Below are 11,153 nucleotides of genomic sequence, written 5' to 3'. Positions count from 1 at the left end.
GGAGTCACAGGTTCTGCCGGAACAAGGGTTTAACCCACTGCGCCACCGGGGGCTCCTTTATACTGTATATAACTATTTAAAAAGTATAAAAATTTAATCAATAAAATTTTAGAATGCACCTTTTGCTCTTTTTTTGAACATTTATTGATGAAGTAATTCTTAATTGGAGAGAAGGTTAGTTATTGTCTTGGAAGCTGCCTTGGGAAGCCCTTTGGAGATTGAAAGTGGAGGCAGGAATTTTCCAGAACAAATAAATATTCTATGTCCATTCAAGCCAAAACATTAGCCTACCTCTTTCTCTTTAAAAATTGTGCATCATGTAAATACTCCTGAGGCACTTGTGCCAGAGAGCAGGACAGAAAGTGCTGTTTTGTCTGGCCAGTGGCTTCTTTCTATTTCATTCATTGTCTGAATGGGAGAAGAGGGGTTCTGTGCAAAGTCCTTGCTTTGCATGCATATAGGCACATAGGTTTGCTGCCAGAGATAATAGACCAACTGTGTTACAGAAAACATCTGTGCTCCAAAAGGCTCTGCTGTCCCAGCTCTCCTGGTGAGTCAGCTGTTTCCCCTGTGGTGCTCCCTTGTGATCTCTGGGCCATCTGCCACCTCGTGCCACTCAACAGCTTTGCTTTGCATACATGTCTCCTCTTCACTCAATATGTCTAATGAAACTGATGGGAATTCAGTGTTTCTGCTTGTTGATGCTTTTCTGTAGGAACATGAGATGTCTTGAATTTGAATTACCCTTTAAGTTGCACCATGGACTTCATCAAGGAATGTCACCACAGAGTAAGTGATTCTGGGAAAGTGGTTTAATTGCACCTGGAATCTGTTTTTTATGGAACCAACAAAGACAAATTCACAGTGATGTTTGGCATGTAATTTGCCTTTGAGAAGCTTGATTAAATTAAGAGAAAAAAAGTATTATTCCATCTGTAAGCGAATGATTGACCAAACTGCTGAACTTTGCAGAATTTGATAAATTGTATTGTTGAAGGCTTTCATGGCTGGAATCACTGGGTTGTTGTTGGTTTTTTCAGGCTATGTGGCCATGTTTTAGAGGCATTTCTCTCCTGATGTTTCGCCTGCATCTATGGCAAGCATCCTCAGAGGTAGTGAGGTCTGTTGGAACTAGGAAAATGGGTTTATATATCAGTGGAATGACCAGGGTGGGACAAAGAACTCTTGACTGTTGCAGCTGGTTGTGAATGTTTAAACTGACCACCTTGATTTGCATTTCTGTTGAAATTGTCCACATGCTTATGGATTTCAATGGCTTCTCTGTGTAGTCTGACATGGTGGTTGTTAGAGTGGTCCAGCATTTCCGTGTTCTCAAATAATATGCTGTGTCCAGGTTGGTTCATCAGGTGCTCTGCTATGGCTGACTTCTCTGGTTGAAGTAGTCTGCAGTGCCTTTCATGTTCCTTGATTTGTGTTTGGGTGCTGCGTTTGGTGGTCCCTATGTAGACTCGTCCACAGCTGCATGATACATGGTAGACTCCTGCAGAAGTGAGAGGATCCCTCTTGTCCTTTGCTGAATGTAGCATTTGTTGGATTTTCTTGATGGGTCTGTAGATATGTATGTTGTGTTTGTATGTTGTGTTTCCTCATCGGCTTCCCTATCAGCTTCAATCTGTGAAATCCAAATTCACATTTTTATTCTGCCATATGCTTAACCGTTGGCTTTTTCAACTTTAGTGTGAAACATACCTTTCCCTGAAGAAGAGTAGAGATGCATGCGTAATCAAAGAAGTATCAAAGAGAGTGCCATTATATGCAAATGTGATAAGTTACGGTGGATATGGGGTTATTCTTACTTTTTCATATCCCCTGTTTTTGTGAAGTGTCAAGACACTACAGTGAAAATGACAGGAAAGAAAAGCTCCTTGTTATGAAATTTGTGACAGCCTTTTAAAATCCACACCTCCACAAAACTAGGCACTATGGATGTGTGAAGGTGTATGTGTGTTCTCCTTGATTTTTCATTTTTTTAACCGTTTAAGGACAGCCACTGTTTTCTCATTTTAAGCAGTAATCAACCCAAATATTGGTCAGTTTAAATGAGCAGGCAAATGATATAGATCAATACACACATTTTATACAGAAGTATAGAAAAATATAGGAGATGCGGTATATGTTAGAGATGTAGGATTGCAGAACAGTGAATGAAGCTTGTGAACTCCAGTATAACCTTTGGCAACTGCCTTATGCAAAGTCAAAATATAGGTTCATCTACTTCAAGTTAAATATAGGTTTGTCTGTTTCAATAACAAAGACCACCATATTCATGGGGGAATATGTTCTGGCCAGACTGTGGTTATCAGAAACTGTGGATACAACAGCACACCATTAAAGTAGTTAATTCCAGTCTCAGCATACTGGAGATTTCCAAAGAGATATTATCTCTGTGTATTTCGTAGCTCCTTCAGTGCAAATCTGGTAACGTCTGGGGAAAACGTATCATAGAATCACCTAAATGATCTACCACATTTCGAGTGAAACATTGCAAGTAGGTGAAACCATGGGCATGGGTACTGCATTGTCTCCACTGGCTGGCATTGTATTGGTTAATCTCATACAAATTAGATCCATTCCTTTTAATCAATTGCTGAATGTTAAAAGAACACATAAATAAAACTCATTGATTCATTTGGTCTATTTTAATCAAGACTAAAACCAGAATTTAGGCCAATGAGTCACAACAATATTTTTCCAGATCCACATAAAGACATTGAGGATTGGAGTGGGACTGCTGCTTGCAAAGCATTTCCTTTGCTACTGAGCAGCAGTCATCTTTATCCTTCTTGTCTTATCAGTGAAGTCAAGCCCCATTGTTTAGCTATGACAAGTGATAAGACTGGAGACTTGAAAGTGGATTTCACATATACTGAGTACATTTTAAATGTACTTGGAACATCCTCAATTCTTTCCTAGGACTTCCAAAGGAACACATGCACATAATGTTTTGATGAGTTGTGAGTGACACATTCCACAGGCATTCTTTTCTTCTTACAGATACAGTGGAACCTCTACTTAATAGCATCCCAACAAGAGTGGTTTTAGTTAAGAGCTGTTGCTGAGGCTGCATTTTGCTTTGACATAAGAGTGGCATTTTGAGTTAAGAGCTAGTGCTAGAGGGAATGCTAGCGTCAGAGAACAGGGCTTTAGGGCATCAAGGGAGCAGCCTCCATGCTTCATGCTCTTGTCCGCTTTGGGAGATTGCTGTCCCCTTTGCTCTTATCTGCTTTGAGAAATTTTGGGTTAGTTGATTTTGTGTGGTTTTTATTCATGGCATGTTTGGCTTCATGAAGGGTGGGGGGGGGGGGGAGAGAGAGGCTGGAATGAATACAGGATCTACCTCATCAGCCTATGAAGAAAATGATGCTTCTGCTTCTTCACTTCGTGCTTTGTGCTTCCTTGCCACAACTTTATGTTTCCACCATTTTAAAGTTGATCTTTCTTTTTTGTTGTTCCATGTGAATGTACATTTACACATTTTTCTTATTTATAAATTGCATTTTCTTATTTAAAACATGTCTTTCAGGGGGGCAGAATGGATTAATAGTATTTCAATGCATTTCAATGTATTTAAGTCAAGGTATCACTGTACGTAAATACTTCTGCATTTGAGAAACAGCATTTTACATACTCACCATTTGGTTTCAAATGTAACACATTAAAAATAAGGTGTTGTTGTTGTTGTTCATTCATTCAGTCGACTCCGACTCCTCGTGACCTCATGGGCCAGCCCACGCCAGAGCTCCCTGTCAGCCGTTACCACCCCCAGCTCCCTCAAGGTCAGTCCAGTCACTTCAAGGATGCCATCCATCCATCTTGCCCTTGGTCGGCCCCTCTTCCTTTTGCCTTCCACTTTCCCCAGCATAATTGTCTTCTCTAGGCTTTCCTGTCTCCTCATGATGATAAGGTACATCTATACTATAAAATGAGTGCAGTTTGGTGCCACTTTAACTGCCATTGGCTCAGTGATATGGAATCATGGCAGTTATAGTTTGATGAGACACCAGTGCTCTTTTGTAGAGAAAGACTGTATAAAAATATAAATCCCAAACCTCCATAGCATTGAGTCATGGCTTTAATGTGGGGTCAAACGGCATTAATCCTACAGTATAGATGCATCCAAAAGTCACGATAAATATTTATATGAGGTGCAATTTGATACATAACAGTGTGAGAGGAAAGAGTTAATCTGATAACAAAGATAATTTAAGAATATTGTTTTTCCTCATATGGAACAGAGAAAAGTACATCATTAATCTGGCTATGTTCTTATTCTTTCAGCCTGAAAAAATAGACTAATGTTATCTGTTATTCACTGTTCTCTGTCACTTAAATTTATGACAGTGAGGAAAACAGCGAGTTTGGAGGAAAAAAAAATGAGTTAATGCACACAGATGGTTTGTTTCCAGCAGTCTACCCAAAGGCTTTGTGTGGGATTTTAATTCTCTGTGCTATAAATGAACTGCTTCTCTAGAGCTACCAATATATTTTGAAATATAACATATTGAAAAACACCAACAAGCACTCACTTTACAGGACTATCTGAAAAAGAGAGAAAGAGGGAGGAAGAGTAAAAATATAGACACTACCCAATCTGGCCTGGTTGATATTGCAAAGTATTTCTTAATAGAAGTATCTTACATATGGCTGTAGAAGCTTCAGCATTGGAAACGCAAGTGCCAATCGAAGTAGAAAAGGTAAGCAGTGTTTTTGCTTCTTTCCCTTTCTTCCTCGGTCTTTTTTTTTTTTTTAAATCCTCTAAAACCGACACAAATTTTCTTGGAGGTATGCCTAAGGACTTGGCATCTGACTCACTGGCATGGCTTTCCAGATTTCAATGTCAGAGTTCCAATGCTGGAGAAAAACCAGGTGCAAAGATTTCTATGGCAGCTGGGAGTGGGGTTCCAAGATCATCTGTCTCATAGAAAGAGGAAATCTCTTCTTCCATCCTTGGAGAGGGGAGCATAGGATTATAGACAAAGGGAAATTTATTTAACAGTAATTTCTTGTTATTTCTCTCATGTCTCTGTTGCAAGCCTGGTCTAAGGCATGGCACTGGAGGTAAAACAGAAGAGATTTGTCCCTAGCAGTTAATGTGGGTTATATGTGTGTGTGTGTCTGTGTCTGTGTGTCTGAGTCTGTGTCTTCAGGTTGTCTCTGACTTTTGTCAACTTTATCTCAGAATTTTCTTGGCAACATTTATTCATAGAAGATTCCCATTGCCTTTCCCTTAGGCTGAGCAATTTTCACTTGCCCATCATTACTCACTAGGTTTCCACTGGTGAAAAGTGGAAGAAGAAATGGAGAAGTCTCCACAAAATGAAACAAAATGATTAGCTTTTTTTCTGAGATTCTCCAGATTTTGTCATTTGGCAGTTGTAGTTGCTGGGATTTATAGTTCACCTACAATCAAAGATCATTCTGAACTTCACTAATTGTGGAATTGAACCAAACTTGGCACACAGAACTCCCATGACCAACAAAAAATGCTGAAATGGTTCGGTGGGCATTGACCTTGAATTTTGGAGTTGTAGTTCACCTACATCCAGAGAGCACTGTGGACTCAAACAATAATGGATCTGGGCCAAACTTGGCACGAATAGTTAATATGCCCAAATGTGATCACTGGTGGAGTTTGGGAAAAATAGACCTTTACATTTGGGAGTTGTAGTTGCAGGGATTTATAGTTCACTTACAATGAAAGAGCATTCTCAACCCCACAAACGATAGAATTGGGCAAAAACGTCCCACACAGAACCCCCATGACCAAAAGAAAATACTGTTTTCTCTGATGGTCTTTGACAACTTCTCTGACACCTCCCTCACAACCTCCCTGGGGTCTGAGAAACACTGGTCTAAAAGCCTCCAAAGATGAAGCTTCCACCATACTCCAAGGCATTCAGTTCCACTGCTGAACAGCTCTTTCAATCAGGAGGTTCTTCCTAATATTCAAGTGGAATCTCCTTTCCTGTAATTTCAACCCACTCCTCTGAGTCTTAGTCTCAAGGGCAGCATAAAACAAGCCTGCTCCCTCTTCCTTATGACATCCTTTCAAATATTTAAACATGGCAATCATGTCTCCCCTCAACCTTCTCTTCTGCAGTATAAACATTCCCAGCTCTTTAAACCTCTCTTCATAGGGCATAGCCTTCAGACCTATAATCATTTTAGTCGCCCTTCATTAGAGTCATTCCAGCTTAGCAATATCTCTCTTGAATTGTGGTGCCCAGCATTGGACACAGTATTCCAAGTGAGGTCTGACCAAAGCAGAATAGAGAGGCACCATAACTTCTATCAATCTAGACACTTTTGATGCAGCCCAAAATTACAATGGTTTTTTTTATCTGCTGCATCACATTGTTGGCTCATTTTTAACTTCTTGTCCTCTAAGATACCAAGATCTTTTTCATATGCACTGTTGTCGAGTCAGGCATCACCCATCCTATATCTTTGCATTTCATTTTTTCTGCCTAAGTATAGTATCTTACATTTCTCCTTGTTGAATTTCATTTTGTTAGTTTTGGCCCAACTCTCGAATCTGTTAAGTTTTATTTATTTATTTATTTACATTATTTATATCCCGCCCATATCAGCACGGAGGTGACTCAGGCACAATTCGGCACAATTCGATGCCATCAATACATACATTCAAAAAGCAAAAACAATTAAGTGCATTTAGACAAAAAAGGCAGTGCAATAACAATTTAAAAAGAGCTATATCCTCTCATTCCAATCCTCATCCATTTCATCGTCTTGGCCATTCCTGGGTCATTCTCCATCTCAAGCTTGACTATTTATTCTGGGGTTCCGAATGCTTGCTCGAAGAGCCGGGTTTTTACTCTCTTCTGAAAAGTCAGGAGGGAGGGGGCTGATCTAATATCCCTAGGCAGGGAGTTCCACAGCTGAGGGGCCACCACAGAGAAGGCCCTGTCCCTCGTCCCTGCCAAGCGTGCTTGCGAAGCAGACGGGATCGAGAGCAGGGCCTCCTCAGATGATCTTAACTTCCTGGAGGGTTCGTAGGAAGAGATGTGTTCGGATAGGCAGGCTGGGCCGGAACCATTTAGGGCTTTATAGTCTAAAGCCAGCACTTTGAATTGAGCCCGGTAGCAAACTGGCAGCCAGTGGAGCTGATGCAGCAGGGGAGTTGTGTGCTCCCTGAGCTCCGCTCCTGTTAGCAACCTGGCTGCCACACGCTGGACCATTTGAAGCTTCCGGGCCGTCTTCAAAGGCAACCCCACGTAGAGCACGTTGCGGTAATCTATGCGGGATGTAACCAGAGTGTGGACTACCATGGCCAAGTCAGACTTCCCAAGGTACGGGTGCAGCTGGCGCACAAGTTTTAGTTGTGTAAATGCTCCCCTGGTCACCGCCGAAACCTGGGGGTCCAGGCTGAGTGATGAATCCAGGATCACACCCAAGCTGCAAACCTGCGTCTTCAGGGGGAGTGTAACCCCATCTAACACAGGCAGTAACGCTATGTCCTGTTCGGCCTTTCGACTGACCAGGAGTGCCTCTGTCTTGTCTGGATTCAATTTCAATTTGTTAGCCCTCATCCAGTCCAATAAAGGGGCCAAGCACCGCTTCAGGACCTGAACAGCCTCCTTAATAGCAGGTGGGAAGGAGTGACAGAGTTGGACATCATCTGTGTACAGATAACACCGCACCCCGAAACTCCGGATTATCTCCCCCAGCAGCTTCATGTAGATGTTGTTTTGAATTTTGATAGTGTCCTCTTGAGTATTAGCTATCCCTCCTAATTTAGTGTCATCTGCAAACTTGATATGCACATCCTCTAAACCTTCATCCAAGTGATTAAAAAAGATGTTGAACAGAACTGGGCCCAGGACCAAAATCTGTGTCACTCCACTAGTCACTTCTTTCCAGGATGAAGAGGAACCGCTGGTGAGAACCCTTTGGGTTCGGCCACTTAACCAATTACAAATTTACCTAACAGAAGCTAACTCGCATTTTACCCATTTGTTTGAAAAAAGATAATGGGAGACCTCGTCAAAGGTCTTACTGAAATCAAGATATGTTATATCCACAGCATTCCCTCCATCTACCAAGCTTTTAACCTCCACAACAACCAAACCAGACATTGTTGCTCAGTGACATCAAATAGCTTCAGACTAATGGTGATCCTAAGATGAACCCATCACTGAGAAAGATTTGTTGCACTGTAGTTTGCCATTGCTTTCCTCTGAGGTTGAGACAGTATGACTTGGGGTCAAGATCACCCAGCAGTTTTCATTTGCTGAATAAAGATTTGAACTTTGGCTTTCTAGAATTCTGATCCAACCGCTAAATCACTACACAATGTCTACTCTGTTCCATAGAATTTCAGGCAATAGCTTAACAACAACAACAACAACAACAACAACAACATATTTCAGGTAAAAATATATTGCTCTTGGAGGCACCAATGATATCTATCTTCTTGGATGTTGGAGCTAATTCTCTGTAATGATGTAATTGGCCCGCTGGGCTACAATTACAGTGGTTGGGATGCAATTTATAAGAAGTGAAAGATGATCGCATCAGTGTGGTAAAGTTAGAGATTATACCTGAGTGCATCTATTTTCTGTCAACACAGTTTGATGGAGGTTTCATCTGAGTGAAATCAATTTGGCAAATCTCCATGCAAATGGATTAGATCAGAATTGTATGCAACGTTCTCCGTATTGGCCTTGTTTTTTCCCCTTAGAAAATGCTTCCAAACATGTTTTGGCTTTGCATTTATTTACTTCCAACCAAAAGCTATTTTCAAAAGTACTTAAGTTTAATTATTATTTATATGAGTTTCCTTTCTTTTAACACTCTCTACTGGACCCACTAATTGTCATATGTAGGTTAGATTTATTTCTATCAGAATAGAAAGAAGGAGTACAGCCTAAATCCATATGGCAAGCTGCCAAGCCAGCTTAGGCACTGGTAGGTGTCTTCATTGCATAAAAGCAAGGTGGCCCAGCTGGCATGATTCAGTAATACCAGAATCCTTCTCAATCTGAACAATGACTATTGGGCACAAATATGGTGGTCGTTGTCTCTCTGTGTCTGTTATGAAGCTAACGAGAACCGCTAAGTGATGTGGGGGGGGGGGGGGTAAGGAATCACTCTCTCTTTCCCCCTTCCTTCTTTGATCACTCCAGTGAGGATCATTACGAATGCAAAACAACTAACACCACCAGCTTTGTGCCCAGTGGTATCTGCAAAGCCCAGAATTACATGGAGAAGGTAAGAGCTATCCCTTGACCCTGGAGTGCCCGAGCCTGGAGAAAATGGCTGTGTGAGTATGTGTGGTCACTTCTGAATAGGAAACAGCCCAAATATTCACACTTCCAGAAAGTGACAATTTTCTAATGCAGAACAAGGCAGTACACTCCCACATTAAGGCAAATATTATTATTTATTTATTTATTATTTATTTATTTATTTATTATTTGCACTTGTTAACCGCCACTCTCAGCCCGAGGGCGACTCGTGGCGGTGTACAAAACATAGAACATAGAAAGACAACAGTTTACAATAGATCAAGACCATAACACAACATCTTACGAATACACAACTAATTAAACTAAAAATCCGCTTCGTCTTGTTTGGGGTCATAATCAATCTCATAGTCATAGTCCATTCCGGTGGTCATTCCAAAAACATAGCACTTAATTGAAGGCCTTTTCGAAGAGCCAGGTTTTCAGGCCCTTGCGGAAGGCCATGAGGGAAGGTGCCTGTCTGATTTCAGCAGGGAGGGAGTTCCATAGCCGGGGGGCCACCACCGAGAAGGCCCGCTCTCTCGTCCCCGCCAGGCGTGCCTGTGAGGCAGGCGGGACCGAGCGAAGGGCCTCCCCAGATGATCTCAAGGTCCTCGTGGGCTCGTAGGCCGAGATGCGGTTCTCAAGGTATTTTGGGCCGGAACCGTTTAGGGCTTTGTAGGATAACACCAGCACCTTAAATTGGGCCCGGTAGCAAATCGGCAGCCAGTGGAGCTGGGACAGCAAGGGCGTTGTATGCTCCCTGCGTCCCGCTCCGGTTAACAACATGGCTGCCGCGCGCTGGACTAGCTGGAGCTTCCGGGCCGTCTTCAAGGGCAGCCCCACGTAGAGAGCGTTGCAGTAGTCGAGGCGGGATGTGACCAAAGCGTGTACCACCGTGGCCAAGTCAGACTTCCCAAGATACGGGCGCAACTGGCGCACGAGCCGAAGCTGTGCAAATGCTCCCCTGGTCACCGCCGAAACCTGGGGATCCAGTGTGTCACGTGGATGCCACAGATAGACTCAGTGTGTCACGTGGATGCCACAGAATCCATTCATTGCTGCACTGGCTCAATAGGCCAATGTAGATGTGCCCTAGGTCAGCATTTGGTCTGCAGAGTGGCCAACCAGATGTCTACAGGGAGTCTAAAAGTAGGTCACAAATGAATACAATGGCCAAAAGGACTTAATGGCACACTATAGTGGATGGCAGGCAATGTTTGTAATTCCTAGGGAATCTCAACTACAATTATTATCTCAATGTTTTGTAGTGCCTGATCATTTAGAACAGTTCTGATTGATAACAACTGAGGAGACCCAACTGCCTAGGAGTCTTGGTGATCAAAATTTGCCAGATCATTTCATTGGTGTCTCCTGAGTAGTGGAGGCAGGAGTTTGTCTGTGTAAGTGGGTACTCCAGCCACACACACATATACATTTTCACTTTTATTATGTGTGTAGATATAGATATAGATTGTAGATGACTTTAACCATAACTCTGCACTGTTAGGGCTTCTGCAAGGGAACAGAATAAGGGATGTTCTTTTTTTATTACATATCCCAGTATCTGCAGGTAATAGGGCCGCAGTGGAAACTATCAATTGGTCAAAAAAAGCTGCATAGCTAGTGGGTGGTTTGAAAATTAAATAAAATACATTAACAAAGAAGGATGATCTAGAGAGATTTAGCAGCTATTTTTACACATGCACATACCCTCCCCAAAACTAAAAGCTTAAAAATGCAAACAGAACTGAAAATAATTCCATTTAATACATTACAGTGGTCTTTGTTGCCAATCAAAAACAAAAGTCACACGTTTTTGAGCACAGGTCTGTTCAGGTTACTCAACTGTTTTGCTTTAAACATCTGAATGTTTAATCTTCTGGG

General features: G+C 42.0%; 1 long non-coding RNA gene across 1 annotated transcript in view; it reads left to right on the top strand.

Annotated features, from left to right (window-relative positions):
• The first annotated feature begins 643 nt into the window (after positions 1 to 643).
• Positions 644 to 11,153, top strand: part of LOC137096515 (uncharacterized) — a 99,048-nt gene continuing 88,538 nt past the window's right edge. The window contains exon 1 of the long non-coding RNA XR_010909519.1: positions 644 to 789. This is a non-coding gene — a long non-coding RNA (uncharacterized lncRNA). The remainder of the gene's footprint in view (positions 790 to 11,153) is intronic.

Source organism: Anolis sagrei, chromosome 3 (assembly GCF_037176765.1).
Source record: "Anolis sagrei isolate rAnoSag1 chromosome 3, rAnoSag1.mat, whole genome shotgun sequence".
NCBI lineage: Eukaryota > Metazoa > Chordata > Lepidosauria > Squamata > Dactyloidae > Anolis > Anolis sagrei.
Note: the sequence above shows the minus strand (reverse complement) of the source record. Positions and strands in the feature narration are given on the sequence as shown.